This window comes from Condylura cristata, unplaced genomic scaffold (genome assembly GCF_000260355.1).
Source record: "Condylura cristata isolate star-nosed mole 26May11 unplaced genomic scaffold, ConCri1.0 scaffold00001, whole genome shotgun sequence".
Lineage (NCBI taxonomy): Eukaryota > Metazoa > Chordata > Mammalia > Eulipotyphla > Talpidae > Condylura > Condylura cristata.
In genome coordinates, this window is record NW_004567102.1 from 54,513,862 (window position 1) to 54,531,019 (window position 17,158).

The 17,158-nt window shown below is 39.5% G+C and overlaps 1 pseudogene; it reads right to left on the reverse strand.

Moving 5' to 3' along the window:
* Positions 1-15,681: 15,681 nt before the first annotated feature.
* Positions 15,682-16,464, reverse strand: LOC101634132 (annotated as a pseudogene).
* Positions 16,465-17,158: the final 694 nt, after the last annotated feature.

The following is a 17,158-nucleotide window of genomic DNA, read 5'->3' on the forward strand; positions in this document are numbered from 1 at the left end:
CCATTAGAATGATCCTATCCCAGGAAAAACTTCTCCTTACTAGATTAAGAATTCTATTCATTTGAGCAATAATGTCTTAAAACATCATTGCCTCTATCATTCCTTAAACAAATGTAAAAGAGAACTCAAAACATCTTTTTTACCAGATAACTCAAAATAAATAGAACTGTATAAACACACTCGAAAGTTCAATGGTAGGTCTTTCTTTATGCGATTTCCTGTCCTCATCATGTATTTGCAATATATTATAAGGATTTATACTGGTATACTGCAAGTAAAATAAAATGTTTTTGGAAAAGGAATTTTAATTGATATGATTTTGAAATACTGCAAACTTGATGTTTGGAAAAATGTCAACTATCCCTCCTTTCTGTCTGATTATAAACCTCTTTTAAAGAGAATATAAAATGTCAAAGCATCAGAAAATTTCTTCTTTGTGTTGTTTCTTTACAAGACATTTTTATCTTGATATTTATCACTACTAATGAAAAACTTTCATTACTCCAAAAATTAAAAAGAAAGATTTTTTCAAAATGGTAAGCTACTGAGGCATCTTCCTTAAGATGTTTCCTACTTTATATGTTACTGACAGCCATTAAATTTGAAAGATACTAAGAATATCAAAATGCTATAAAAAGTAAATAAAAACTAAGACTTGTAAAGTTTATATATTTTAGCTTACACACATAATATATTCTCAATGTGCTTAAATCTAAAAGTAAATTATTTTATTTTAGAAAAACCCATTAGCTATTTGGAAATTATTCCATATTTTTTATATTTTTTTTCAAGTTGGCTTTGGATCAGACATTTTAAGTACAACCAAAAAACTGTAATTTGAGGTGGGGAAAAACCCAGGCAATTGTAGCATGATGGAAATATTCTATAGTCCATTCAGTTTTACTGACATTCATAAATGATGACTAATGCATTCAAATAGAATGAGTAATTTACCAAATTACGGACATTTGGATGGGCTCAGAATGAAGATCTTGTTTGTTTGGATATGTCCTGAAGTGAATCTCAATGAGGTTTACTTCATTATGCCTGACTCAACAAATAGGCTTCAGTCACAATCTGAACAAAAGCCATGACATGTAAATAAATGTGTGAATGATGGCTGGCTACATTACTCTTTTTGTCCCTAGTCTGCTCGGGAGTAGTCAACCCCATCCAAAATTATTAGTCACAAATAGATGGCACCATAGCACCTCCACACCATGAGAGGGTTTCTTTGGCACTGTGTGGCTGACACACCCCCTCCTTGTGGCCACAAAACCCAGGTACACATACTAAAACCCTCTCTTCTAGTTACTGTGCACCACTTCTCAAGTGTGGGCCAAACAGTGTTCTCTCTACACTTGGATGCAGTGGCAGGCACAAGATCAATGACACCACAATGCTTCCCAGGAAAGCACTCTAAACTTCTGGTGAAAAAAAAAGGGGGATTTATACCCAATTTCCAATAGCAACATAAGCATGATTATATGTTATGTAATAATACCCACAGTTTGTACACATTTCATTTTAACTGTTCCTATTAAGATAAGATCTTTCCTAGGGAGAAAATAAAATTGCCCTTCCTAGAATTGTTTCACCTGTATACCAAAACAAATTAGACCTAGTATTTAGTTCTACAGATTCCAAAACTTTATCAACTTGACTAATATAAAAACATAAACCTGGTCTTCAAGAAATACATTAATAATATTTTCCTATATGTAATTCCTATAGTACTTTGGCTTCAGCATAAAGCTACCTAATACCTTCTTGTCAACTATGAGAAATCTTATTAGCGGCAAGTCCAAGTCATTCTATGGTTGTCTAATTTTTTTTTTTTTACAAGTATTTTTTTTATTTTTTTATTTATTTTTTTTATTAAAAGGTTGTCTAATTTTTGTTAGAACAATCATGATCCTGTCTATTGTTAGCCTGTTCATTCTGATGAGTCACCAGACATATACAGAGCACTAACTCATGACCAAAACGATGACACAAGATGCAGATGAGCAAGGTGGAAACAGTTCCCAAGTCGATGAAGAGCACTGTCTTGCAGTGAAGACATACTATTGATCAAATGATTGAGGAATGATATGAGCTATGGAGCAGAAGTACACAATTCTATGGCAGATTGCCAAAGGGGGACCTAAATGAACTTTAGTGAAGAGAGGTAGTTTCTCTAAGGAGTGATATTGAAGCTGAGACTTGAGACTTGGATGACAAGGGCACTGCCCTGGGAAATGAGCAGCATGATCGCTCAGTATGTGCAAATGATGTTTTTAGTGCAGGGTCCTCGGGTTCACTCCGGGAAAGGATTCACCAGAACTCCCCTTTCAGCAATACACAGCTAGTTCCTCCTCAAGGCAGCGACATTAGTTAATTATAAGAAGCAGGTTTATTAAGTAAAGAAACAGAAAGGGGGGGACACATGCATAGGCACATGTGGGCAGGAAGAGCTGACCCAAAAGGGACAGACAGCTTTGCCTAGAGAGGCATGCTTGGTTGCAGGGAGGTGGCCTTAGAAGAGTGGCCACTGCTGAGGGGGGTCAGTGAAGAGAAGTCCCGGCAGGTACAGGCCACAGGCAGGCAGAAGGCTGCTGTCCTGCAGAGGGAGAGAGTGGGTGAAAAGAAGCACTTGTTAGTCACAGGTGAGCAGGACTGCTGCCCCGGGCCAGGACAGAGACTGCACCGACATAGTCCTTTTCTGTGTGAGAGGAGCCCATTGCCTTGTGGAGTGGCCTGTTTGCTGCTGATTTTGGATAACTATGTGGAATCCTAAAGGGAATGGAGATTTCACAATGGGCCCAATTTCTGTATCTTTACCCTCAGGTCTGTGCTTCTGACACTCCCTAAGTTACAGGAGTCTAATACATGCTTGGTCCTTATGACTTGTGATAAGGCACTAAAGGTCTTGATGTCTGTGACTGGGTTAAAGGTCATGTTATTTTCTTCTGCCCCCACCTCTTTGTGTGAGTCAGGTTTTAATCTTGTGATGTCTTCTTCAGGTTTTCTAATCTTTTCCTCCATCACAAAGACTTCAGAACAAGAAAGAAAATAGCCAGCTTGAAAAACTGGACAAAAGCTAGTGTGGCTGGAGTAGAGACAGGCAGGTGGCCAAGGACAAGGCAGAAAAAGATACCACTTGACCAGAGGCTGACCACAGACCATGGGCCACCAGCAAAAAACCAAGACCGGGTGACTTAGAGAAATTTGTTTTCTCACAATTCTGGAGGTTAGAAGTCCAAGAACAAGATAAGAGTTTTGTTTTGTTTTTTCCCTGATGTCTTTATCCTTGGCTTACAGATACCAACTTCTCTGTATCTTCCCATGGGTTTCTGTTGTCTGGGTTCTATTCTCCTCTCCTATTGTACAAGGATACCAGTCACAGAGACTAGAAATCACCCCAGTGACTTAATTTTATTTACTTACCTCTGCTTTTGAAAAGTCACATTCTGAAATCCTAGTGTTAAGAATTTCAATATATGAATTTTAATGGGGCGTGGGGAGATAAGGGAGTCAGAGGAGGACAGAATTCTGCCCATATAGAATGTTTAACTCAGTGCAGTGATATGACTGTTGCTTATAATTTCTTTCTAGTAGCAGTTTGAGCAGAGTGGAGAAATCCGATATAGGACCCCAAAACAAACCTTTGCTCTGATTCAGGGAAAGAGCTTTACTAGGTAGGACCCAACTTTGTTTTCCCAGGACTGTAGTGAATAAATCAATCCTGGGGATAATTAACTTAGAGACAGGACATTTTCTACTTTGTGACAAGAGGGAAGGAGAAGGGAAACAGGACAAAATGAGGTAGATTTGTAGGTAGGATGGCAGGAAATTGAGGTGGTTTGCTTTTATTGCTTCTATTTTCATTTTCTGGGAAGTAGGACATCTGCTGAGAACAAGAAGAAAGCAAATTGCAGATGTGAGTTTAGTGGAAAATGTATTAAATTGGCATTCCAGAGAGTGGGGAAGCAAGCTAACAAAAAGTCTCATTAGAATTTCCATAAAGTGCTAAAAGCCCCATTAAAATGGGTGACCACAGATTTTAAATGGCCCAGATCACCCCCTCCCCAAACTTTTATGTTTTGCTTTTTTCCAATATGAGCTTGATTGTGTGGACACAGATGTGGGGCTGACCAGTTCGATCCTTCCAGAATTGGGGTCTCTCAGGTCAGAAAAGCCACATCCTATGTTTGCTATAAGAGTTATGGGTCATAAGTCTTGTAGATGAACCGGGACTTTCCCAGGCAGTTGAATTGAAAGTTATACTGTTGCAGAAAAGACAGGAAAGTAAGCATTGCTTACCAGCCAGCTGAAATGGAGATAACCGGTAATTTGCTGTGCATTCTGTGAATGTCTCCTTGCTCACTGGGATGCATACTCTATTTAAGCACCAACTCCATATATCTGTACTAGAAAGAACCATTGAATCCTTTTATATTTTTATGATTAGCTATTAAAAATGTCTGCTTGGCTGCACACTTGTGTTTTGAAACACACTTAGATTTAATAAAAACAAGTATTCCATTCAGGCCACTGAGCATGTGAGAATATCATGATGTGATAAGGGACTCCTGACTACACACCCTCTTCTGGTTCCAGCTGCTAATATTTCACTGGGATTTTGCATCCTTCTGTCTTAGAAATTCCAAAAACCATTTCTCCTCTGAAAAATTATGGCCATCCCTCGAATTGAATGTGGTATCTCAGAATACCCAGGAATGCGGTGTCTCGCTTCCATCATCCCACGTGTCAGAAGACTCCTTTCATGCCAAGCTGTCTCGTTCCCTTCCTCACCCCCGCCCTCAGACACACATGCATAAATAATCTATCACAGTATCAAGCTCCTCAAAACCAGAGAGGCTCAAGTTCCACAGTCTCAAAGGGAAGGAATTTTAAGGTATAAATTCCACAACACAAATTGTTTTTGCACACACTACTACTTACTGTGTTTTGTAGCAGGCTACAGGCTCTTGGTGTGAAATAATAATAGCAAGACAGCAGCAATTTGTCAATACAAAGAAGCTGGATACTATAAAATACTGTCCTAGGAAACTACGCTGTAGGATAATGCCTAAATATTTTAATGTGAGATCTATTGTTGTGAAACTTAGTGTTGAGGTGGGTATTCAATTTTCAAAGTAACTTTCAATTTTCTATATTAAACTCTTCATACAAGCTACAATATCAGAAATGAGAACCTTTGTGTGTCTCTACTGTGAGTTCATCCTAGACTATTTAAAGCAAAATATCTGTTAAAAAAAAAAAAGCTATTCTACTACATTGGTTTTGATTGTAAACAGGAAAAATTTGATGCTACCAGCTGTGGAAATGGAAAAACAAGCTTGAACTTAGTTGCTGTTAATAATTAAAGAACTTAATTGGCAAGGAAGGAAGAGGAAGAAAGACCAGAGCATGTCTGGATGGTATTTTTATTAGTTGGTATCCTCAGAGAATCACTTAAGATGTGGCATTCCAAAGATAATGAATAGGACCCCCCAAGTTAAAGACCAACTGAGCCAGAATTATGACAGCTGGCCCCCTTACAGAGAACCAAACTTCCACTCCCAGGACCTTTCATTTGTTTCTATAATCTATAGCATGTCTATTTCAGGTTACTGAACATGGCAGTATATAGAAGACGATACAGTCTATGATACTTTTCAGACTGTATAGAATTGTTGAAAGATAAAAAGAGAAACAATTCATATAAGACCTGGAGTGTCTGTTCCTAGCTCACAGTCTTCTCACTAGGGGCAAATTCTCCTTCTTAGGCCCCATCATCAGATTACCGCACAATCTCCTTAGCCCCACAAGAGAAATCACTTTATATTTTGTAGAAACGGAGTTCATTTACTTAAAGAAACAATATTAAACTCTCTTAAATTTGGGCAATGTTTTGTCTTAGCTCTTTCTTGACTTCATTGCTTTTTCCCAAGGAAACAATTCAGATGTTACATGTCTGAAGTTTGTGCTATGGCATATGAGAATCTTCTTTGTGAAAATTAATGGTCTCAGAGTCAAGCAAAGAAACAAGAGATATATCCAGAGCTCCACAAGGCTATTTCATCAAGGAAACCCTTCCTCCAAGCACACACTTGTGTCCATGCATGGCTCAAAAGCAGTCAGCATCTTTGCCATCCTGTGGTGGACTAACACCTTTGGCTTTCATGTCAGTTTCACTAATTATCATTTTTTTGCACTTCTTTTTAACACCAGATTGAGTCTCCCTAGAATACACACAGCTTTCCTGCTTATTAGCCCAGACAATGTGCTATTCCCATGAAATTTCCTCTATCTCTACAGACACTTGTCCCCTGGAGATTGGTAGGATTAAGCTGTGTGGCCCAGGTATAAATGGGAGTAACACTTTCCCTAAGTCTTAAGACTCTCTAGTCTGCTCTAGTCTGCCCAGAATGAAACTGCCAATATGAATGCCTACAACAAAAACCTCAGGATGGGCAAACTCTTGCCACAATTTTTTATGCTTCAGGGGGCATCTTCCTAAATGTCCATATTCCACTTCTTTATCAATCTCTTTCTATCAAAACTTAGTCTCTTAGGGGAGGGTGTGAAGCATTCTCATGTGGACCTACACTCATTTTTTTTTTTTAAGATTTATTTATTTGTGCATACAGAACTGGGGTACAGGCCAGAGGCTCAGGGGCGGCGAGAGGCTTCACCAGAGACAGAGTGGGGAGCAGAACAGGCAGATCGACGAAGTACACTGCTGAGGAGAGCAGCGGGCGGGTCAGGAGAGGTCTGCCATGCCATGTGGTCAACTCTGGGGCAGGCGGGTATCGAACTCATGCGGAAGTGGCTTTAGCTTCTCAATGCTGTGCTTTAACCTGCTGTGCCACCAGGGAGGGCCGGACCTACACTCATTTTAATTGATTAATGCTAGTCCTGGGGGCAACTGAACTTTAACAGGAGATACAATTCTCAAAACAAAGAATTATATCTCCAGCTTGAGCAAGTTTTCAGAAACACTCACTTGGGAATGGGTCAACACAAAGGTTACTCAAATGCAGTCAACCACCTTTTCTATCTCTACTTTTTGTTATTCTATAGAAGTTTCAGAAAGCATTTTTAAAATATTTATTTATTTATACATACAGAACGAGGGTACAAGCCAGGGGTGCAGGGGGTGAGAGTATTCACCAGAAGACAGAATGGGGAGCAGAACAGGCTGATTGACGAAGTACACTGCTGAGGGGAGCAGTGGGTGGGTCAGGAGAGGTCTGCCAGGTATGTGGGTCACCTCTGGGGTGGTTATCGAACTCATGCTGAAGTGACGTTATCTTCTTAGTGCTGTGCTTTAACCCACTGATCCACCAGGGAGGACCCACAGAAAGCATTTTTAATCGAGAAGAAAAGGCCCTAGAACAAGGGAAGTCCTTTAAGTGTTAAAGGAGAAGACACTGAAAAAGAAGAAAATTTACCTTAAAGGATTAATAAAGCTTCAGGGAGTAGATGTTCTAGTCAGAAAGGTGTGAAGCTATTTTCTAGGTAAACACAGGGCTGGAAAGTTTCCTGACACCTAGAAATTACTGTAAGTCAAGCCTGTAAAGTAGGATGAATTTGGAGAAACAGGAATTAATCAAGCAGGCTAAAGAAGGGTAAGTGGAGCATGACTAGGAAAAAATGAAGCCTCGAGAAAAGACCGTATCGTAGCTAATTCCATACCTCCACCTGTGACATGTGCCCCTTCAGTGAAACATGGGTGAATTTCAAGTGGGTTGATTTTTGTTATTTGATGTGCTATTTTTACTCAAATATTTTGGGAAAGATTTTTTTTTTAAGATTTATTTATTCATGCATACAGAAATGGGTACAAAAAAGAGGTGCAGGGATGATGAGAGGATTCACCAGAGGCAAAGTTGGGAGCAGAACAGGCAGATCGACTAAGTTTACTGCTGAGGGGAGCAGCGGGCGAGTCAGGAGAGGTCTGCCGCGCCATGTGGGTCACCTCCGGGGTGGGGATCGAACTCGCCCTGAAGCGGCTGCGGTTAGTTTGCAGTGCAGCGTCCTTACCCATTGTGTCACTAGGGAGGGTCGGGAAAGAATCTTTTAGAAAAGATTGCCTTCTATGCAGAACATGGCATACTAGCATTACACTTGTAGAAGCAACACAAAATGCCTTGCAATATTACTGCTGCTGCTAGTATATGAGGAAGATCATGACAAATGGGTACATTATGTTTCAAGTGGCACACAGACGTGGTACACTAATGACAGGAGGTAGGGGAACACCATGCAGATGAGAGGAGGCTGTTGTGATGGCCCAAGAGGGAACCACCAAGAGGCAGCTCCCAGGAGCACCGCTGCCTACCTGCCTGCCACTGTGTGTGTCAACATATTCTAAGTTTTTCCTCCCAGGTCACTTTCCTCAGGCTTCTTCCGGTCTCGTGAAACATCAGGAATTAGTTTATCAGACTTGTGACTTGAAGGAAAAGGATTTTGGCTAAATGACACACTCATCTATTTCAATAAATAATCAGATATTTGATTTGTACACAAAGCAGAGACTTACTACACACATGCACACATAAATACAACAACCCAGAACAAAGCAGGGACATTTCTTTCTGTATTTAGTCAGAAATCATTCTTTTCTACAATAATGGAGATCACATTCCAGAAGTCACTCAGGAAATAAAATCAGAGGAATTGATGGGTCTATGCATAAAGAAACAATTTACAGGGTCAGTGACCGGAGCTATCTCTTTTTATTAATTACATAGGCAGTTTAGTTTCCACTCATTTTCTGTCCCTTCCAATAAAAGCAACTGATGAAATACTCTGACTAATCTATTGAGCACACGCTCAATAGATTCTGAGTTTGTCTAAAGTAAAAGTGACATTATGTGTAATTTCACATGAATTTTTAATGATTACATACAATCATCATTTAACCACTCAGAGCTTAATAATATACTTACTTTTATTATTGATTATTTTATATTTGATAGTCTTGACTATCAACAAGGATGTAGATTATGGAAACAGAGAGTCATTTGTTTCATTTATGTATCTTCCATATTCCCTTGCACAGGGCTAGGCATAGCTAAGTATACCACGAATTTGTGTACGTCTCTGCTACAACACTTATTAGATTACTTACTAGAACAAACAGGAAACAAGGAGATGGATGGAGAAAATTGTGAGGATGACTAGGGGATTTGAAAAATCTGAATTAAGCAAAACTATATTTCGTACACAGAAGATGCATCCAGTATGTGTGTGTGAGAGAGAGAGAAAGATGAGACCATCTAAACAGTGACTATGTACTAGAAACTATATAACTACATTATGCTTTTTATATATTAGTACAATTAAGCCTCACAACAAAGTGGGTAGGGAGTTGTATAGATGGGAGGAAGCAGGTGCCACTTTCCCCCTTTTACAGATAGGAAACTAAAGATTGGTGAGGCACTGATTTTTTTTTTTTTTCACATTTTAGCTTTCATCCCATTCTTTTCCATTTCTACTTAATTTATTCAAAAATTATTTTTAGAGACTTACCATACATGTATATTACAACTTTTTAAGCTCAGTGGGAACATGCGATATGAACTAGAGGTGCTATAAATTCACAATGCACTTAACTTATAAGTACAAGTTAAAGGTTTCAAACGGTTGTAAAACATGGCATTTTTTATCTTATTCTGAGTTTTAGCTACATTGGGTTAAATAAAATTTGTTAATAAAATTAAATTCATCTGCTTCTTACTGCTTTTTTAAAAATGGGATTGTAAGAAAATCTCTGGTTCTCATGATATTTTCAGTGGACAAAGCTGCATTATATCTGCTTCCTCCAGACACTCCAGTCCCATCTTTGCCCTTTGTACTCATTGTGCTTCCTCTCCTCATGGACCTTTACATGTGCTGTTCATATTCTTTTCCATGCTTAGCTCAGTTAATCCCCACTCATCTCTCAGGCCTCTATGCAGGCCTCATTTCCTCAAGGAAAACATCTCTGACCTCCTTGTCTTGGTTCAATGTTCCTATTATCTATTTTCCCCTGACTATGAACTTCAGCATGTAGGATTAGTTACAGTGGCTATTTATGTGCATATTTATTAGATAACCCCCTCACCCCACTAAACTGTTCAGTTCCACAAGAGTAGAAACCACATCTGCTTCTACTCACCATTTTCTCCTCAATACTTAGCACAACGTCTAGCATATAACAGCTTGGTTTGCAAAGATTAATAAGCTATAACTCAAGACCCAAGAATGTCAAAATACAGTAAACAAGAGAACTTTGTATTCAAAAAGCAATAAAACAATGACATGTATATTTCACTAATTGAGCTGTAAAATGAACAAATTTATGAATGAAAAATAACATCACTTTTCCAAGAAAAAGACTTCTTTTTTTTTTAACTTTCAAAGCAAGAAAATCCAAACTCTGCCTTATCATTACAGCATTTCAGCATTTGCGTGCCAGACTCCCATTGTAGTTGACTTCCTAACAATAGTCTTCTCCATAGGAGACACGATGGTCAATCGCTGAATTCAAGGCAAACCTGGATGTGGTCTGCTCTTCTCCATGACCTCACTAAAATGTTTCTTCATCTATAAGAGGGACAATAAAATAATTGTATCAAAAGGTTAGTAGGGAAATTACATGAAATATGAGTACAGAATCTGTCATATAGATGTGAAAACTTTTAGCTATTATAATTATATCCTGGCCGAAAGCAATATAATAGTAATTATTCCACTATTACATATTTACTGCATACTAGTGTCTGTATTAAGTGTAGTATTAAAAAAAAAAACTCACTGATGTCACTGTTAGGAAAAGGAACTAAGACTTGAGAGGTTGTCACAGTTAACAAAATTGAAGAAATGAGATTCACAACTAGACCACTTGATACTTACACTCTCCTTTCTCACCACTGTGTCTCTGTGCCCAGCACTCACCAACTCAATTTCCATATACTTTGTGATATGCCTATCATCTCAATAACCATTTCTCCAACACCATATGTATGGCCACTCCATTTTTTGCAATCCTCACTCTCTTTATCCAAAGTAGTTTCCTTCTTCTTTTTCCAAAAGACAAAATTCTATTTCAGCTTCAAGGCTATGTCACACATCATTATCTGTCAATTTCCTCTATTATCTAGCCATGCTCTAAGTGTCTAACTCCATCCTATCTGCTAACTAAGCACTCTGTTCAAGTTAGTAAATCTTCTATTCCATTGTTTATTGTTTGAGGTATGCAAAGTATCTCTCCTATTTCATTCTAGATACTTTCAAGGTCAAGAATGGGCTCTATACTTTTTTGTAGTCTATGCATTTAACAAAATGGTAGAGTTATAAGTATGTGCTTAATGAATTTATGTTGATATGAACACTAACTTGACATGCAGTCTGTGCAAGCTACTTCTATTTATCACACATATATTCATACATGTGAATGAACACAAATGCACATAAATATGCACATAGGCTCATATAAAAACAAACAACACATCTTACACACATAAACATAAAGGCATACACAAAATAACAGTATGTGCATGTTATGAAGCACAAACATGTGCACACATGAATGCAAACACAAAATTTAAGCCAAGTTTGATTTGTTTATGGCTAGACAAACAAAAATTTGAGGGTAGAATTAGCTTGAAGAATTTGGTAGACATTAACTTCACCTCTGTCTTTAAAAATAACAAGAGCAATTTTTATGTTTAATTTCAATAAGAAATTGGATTGGTAAAGGAGTATTTTTGTCTTTATTTTTCTACTTTTTTAAAGATTTCCTTATTTTTGCATACAAGAACTGAGATGTAAACTAGAGGTGCAGTGGGTGAGAGGATTCACCAGAGACAGAGTGGGGAGCAGAACAGGCAGATCTACTGAAATACACTGCTGAGGGGAGCAGCGGACAAAACAGGAGAGGTCTGCTACGTCATGTGTGTCACCTCCCTGACTGAGATAGAACTCAGTCTACAGCAGTGATAAAGTGATAGAGCTGAGACTTAACCTACTAAAGAGTCCCATCATTTTTCCACTTTCAATATAAAACTATTTCAAAATGAACACAATCTTCACATTGGCTGCAGGGACCTCTCTCTGTCTCACTTTCTCTGACTTTCACATATACATACACACACTCACTTCCCTAGTATATCACAATATTTCTGGGTAGAAAAAAAAAAACAGAAATATTAACAAAACTCATATGAAGATCATAGAGAAAAAGAACATATCATACTAGAGGCTTTGTGTCATTTTTTATCTAAGCTCTTTAACTTCTAGGGCTTTTGTTCTATTAAGAAATCAAACTTCTAAAACCTTTTATAATATAAAATTTAATGGCAGTAAAGCTACTAGTAAAAAGATGTTCTAAACAATAAACTTATTAATTATAATTCCAATTAGTAATTATAGAAGGTAAAGGGGAAAAGAAGTGTGTATATCAGATCTGAAAGACAGTGGTGTGGGGAAGGATAGAGTTGGATGTTTACAGGTGAACTTAATATAGTAATCGCGGTGTTGAGTACTGATGCACAGCTGAAACTTGTAGAATGTTATAATGCATGTTTATTTGATTTTCTAAATGACGTTTTAAAGAATTAAGCAACTATATTTACCTCTTTTTTAAAAAGCTTTTTATTTATGCTTACAGAACTGGGGTGCTGGCTATAGGTGTAGTAGGTGAGGGGATTCACCAGAGACAGAGTGGGGAGCAGAACAGGCAGACTGACGAAGTACACTGCTGAGGGGAGCAGCGGGTGAGTCAGGAGAGGTCTGCCACACCATGTGGGTCAGCTCCCTGGGCGGGAATCGAATTCCTGCTGCAGTGGTTTTGGAGCGCTTCATAATGTGATGCTTTAACCACTTGCACCACCAGGGAGAGCCCTATTTACCTTTTAAAGCAAAGAAAAGGTAACCTCACAAACAGGAAAGAGATCCAGCATTATCATTAAAAGTTTAACAAAGCACATTATAAACAATCAAATCTGCAAAACTGCCATTGATAAACATGATTCCACCCCAGATTGCTGATTAATTTCTGAATTCTGGCAGGTTTACTTCTAAGTTTGGAGCCGCCGAGAGCTCATGAGGGAACCATACTTCAATTATCTGTGGCCAAACGTGCGTTACTATTGGTTAGAAAGAAGTGCAAGAGTTATAAATGCCTTGTATGGTCCGTACTCCATTAGATAAGGACATTAAACCTCTGATCAATAAAATGCCACGAAGCTATTACGGTCATTGGTAGTTAAAAGTGCTGAAAACCCTCATTTGTATCCCTAAAGAGAAGAGATGTACTTTAATATTTTTGGGCACCAGATGCTGCTGTATTCTAAGCCTTTCTATTTGTGGATTCACCCTCTCAGTTACTAAGAAGCAACAGTTAACATCTGCACACTTTGCCTGATGCCGGCAAGGGGAGCACATTAAGTAGAGATATCAAAGTAGCCTAGTGTCTGTTGGGTTAAAAGCACCTCATAGTTTCAGCTCTTATAAAGGAGTTTGCATTCTTCTAACTGTATAATGCATGCAAACATTATCATGATACTTTTTAAAAAGTTGTCAGAATGCATGTGAAGAACCAAATATATGTTTGCCTCCAATGGGCTGCAGCAGAGAGATTTCAACTGTGTGTAATTACTAATAGCACCACCACAGCTGAACAATTATTCTAATGTCCACAGTGTGCGATGTTTGAAAAAGAATACAGAGAAATGCGTGGCTTAGCTTTGTCATCCAATATATTAAGCATATACATACAGGTTTAATATGTTATATATCTTAATATTAAACATATACTCATGTCATGCCACTTGATAGCATCACAACTTCCTTCCCTGCCTACAGATGAGGAGGCAGCAGCCACAGTTCACCCAATTTCCCCCTCTTTGAGGTTCGCTCCCTGTCCTCTAGGGAGGAGAGGAAAGTGGAGTCCATATTTCTCTTTGGTCTGGTCCACAGCTTTCCATCTTGTCTTAACAGCATTTGATTAAACGGAACTATAAATCTGTCAGAAAACAATCCGCTCTCCCCATGCCCCCAGGCATCCCTGTGTTTTCACAGTTGAGGGGAACGAAGCCGGGCAGCTCTAGGGATCCCAGCTCCACTTCTGTGTGAGATCATTCAGAAATTACTTTCATGCTACACAGGTCAGGGCACAGTCATACACAGGTCCCTCTTCCCCAAAAGCCTATTGAAGAGGCGAAGGAGGAAGCCTTGACCTCAGTTACACTTTCCCCCACTGTAGTCTCACTCCCTTGGCAGTAAGTATTTGATGGAATCCTGGCCTCAAGAAAATTAACAGCCATTGGGGGAGATACAAGTCTCACACATAAAATATGTTAAGGAAATAAATTGCTCAATGGGATACCATGAAGGACTAACATCCATAAAATAGCAGAGTATGGGCTGGGGGCTGGGGACTGGGGAAAATGATCAATGGTCTGGTTTTACCAGGAAAACTTGTGTAAAAAATTTTGGACAGTGTATTCAATCATCTGTTTATTCTTCCCTTTGTCCCCATTGTACTGTCCTTGGGAAAATGCCTCTAAATCTTGCTTTCTTGTCTTTAAAATAGAGACTATCATATCTTGCAAAGAATCAGAACATACAAAGATACAAGGACAATAACATACCGAAGGCATATTAACATAGAATCCAATACAATAGACCTACTCTCTCTTCATCTCTCCTTTCTGTCTCCATTCTTCTCTCTCTCTTTTTTTAAGATTTATTTATTTAGGCCCTCCCAGTTGGCACGGCGGGTTAAAGCACAGCACTAAGAAGCTAAAGCCACCTCAGCATGAGTTCGATCCCTGCCTGCCCCGGAGGAGATCCACATGGTGCAGCAGACCTCTCCTGACCCGCCCGCTGCTCCCCTCTGTCTCTGGTGAATCCTCTCACCCGCTGCATCTCTGGCCTGTACCCCAGTTCTGTATGTATAAATAAATAAATCTTTTTTTTAAAGATTTATTTATTTATTCATACAGAACTGGGGTACAGGATGGAGGTGCAGGGGCAGTGAGAGAATTCATCAGAGACAGAGTGGGGAGCAAAACATGAAGATTGATGACGTACACTGCTGAGAGGAGCAACCTATGAGAGGTCTACTGTGCGTGTAAATCACCTCCTGGGTGGGGGATCGAACTCACACTGAAGCAGCCACCACCAGCTTTGTAGTGCTGTGGTCCAACCCACTGTGTCACTGGGGAGGGCATTATGTCACTCTTTTTCCTTTCTCCCACCCTTCTTTATGATTTTCCTCTATGTAAATACATTAGGACTAGGGAATTTTTGAGGATGACTGAAGAAAGGAAAAAAGGGAGTAATTACTCCTCTGCCAGAGACTGGTAATCACCTCACTTGTTCTTTATGCTGTTGCCACAACAATATATGGATTCCTCACTAGGAAGAGGCAGGTGAGCAGCTAGGATGTAAGGCCTTGCATGGGACTCAGTACCCCAAGCTTTGGCTGTAGCTCGTCAAGCTGTGGGTCCATCTGGAAACATCACCACCTGCAGAACCTTCAAAGACAAGGCACTTCTCCATCAGATGAGTAGGAGAAAGCCTGTTCACACAAGTTAGAAATTTGTGTAGATTGGGCTTCCCGTTCTTCATTTTGGGAGATGATCCAGCAAGTGGAAGAATACTTTGGATCTGCAAGTTTTTATCTTGAAAGACAGGAACCTAGTCAAATTTGTTGATCACATTGATCTTCTGGTGCTTTTGCAGGTGGTGGGTAAGTTTCACAGTCCCTGGTATCAGAGCAGTAGTGGGGACTCATTCATTCAACTTCCTCTGGCTTTCTTCCACCAGTTCCTCTTTGGACATGGGGAGATGTTTGATAACTCTTCAATCTCCTCCATCATTTTCCCTTAATTATTGGGCCTTTTCTCAATAAGGAAATAATTCAATGTGGAGACAGAATTATGCAGAAAAGCAAGAGATTTACTGCCAAATAAAAAGGACAGGAAAGCTCTCTGAGCAGAAAGGGCTCGAGTTGGAAGGTGCTAAGGTGTCAAGAAGTGGGGGCTTGCAAGGGTGTAGTGAGGATGGAGTGGGAGTCCAGCCATTGGATATCTATACTTTGCATCCCTTGCTGATTGGTTGAGGCCTGTGAGCTCTGCTAGGTTCTTGAGGACCACTGCGTCTCTCAGGTTTCCTTGCTTGCTTTCCTGAAACCAGCTTTGGTTCATTGCTTCAGCTTGTGTCATTGTGTTGGTGTTCTGATCATTCATTTTTTACTGAATTTTATTGATTGTTCCTCATTCAGTTTGATAAATGGACTTAGAACACCTGGGCTTGGGCTTTCCCTGTCTCTAGCTAACTAAAACACTTTCTAACTTTTTCATTCGAAGGTATTTAACATCCCAGCTGTTTTTCTTCGATAATAGTCACAGATTTCTTGAAGCACCACTGAATTCAGCACTCATTATCCAGAAGGAGACCATCCATGTCAAAGAGCAAATGAGTGATGCAGGGTCAGGTGCACCCAGTTGAATCAGTCAATGCTCTTGTCTTGGCCTAGGTGGGGCTAGAGAGTAGGTGCAGACCCAAGCTTGTCTGTGCCTGTGCTCCCAAGTTCTTTTCCACATCAAAACTTGGGGTCCCCGCCCTCCCTGGTGGTGGAACAGGTTGGAGCTCTGTACTGCGGCGCTAAGCCAAGCAGTGGAGGCTTCTGTGCTTCCCTGCAAGTTTGTTCCTGGCCCAGAGGTGACCCACATGGCGCAGCAGACCTCTCCTGCTCGCACACTGCTCCCCTCAGCAGTGTACTTTGTCTGCCTGTTCTACTTCCCATTCTATTTCTGATGAATCCTCTCACCACCCCTGCACCTCTGGCTGAACCCCATTTCTGTATGCATAAATAAATAAATCTTAAGGAAAAGAAAACTTGAGTTTCTACTTAAGACTTTCCCTATACATTATCTTACAGTTGGTATTGGTAGGGAATAGGTCTTTAGTTATTCAGAAAAGGAAGAGACCACAACCCTTATGAGAGCAGAGGAATTCACTACCAGATGTTACCTAAGTGGCTAGTGATGATGTGCATTTGAAAGACATTCCAGTGTTTGTCTCAGAAAGCATTAATAAGGCACTGTGTTTTCGAATGATTTATTATATGCCATGTCATTGAGAGACAAATTGTTTATCAATATATATGATG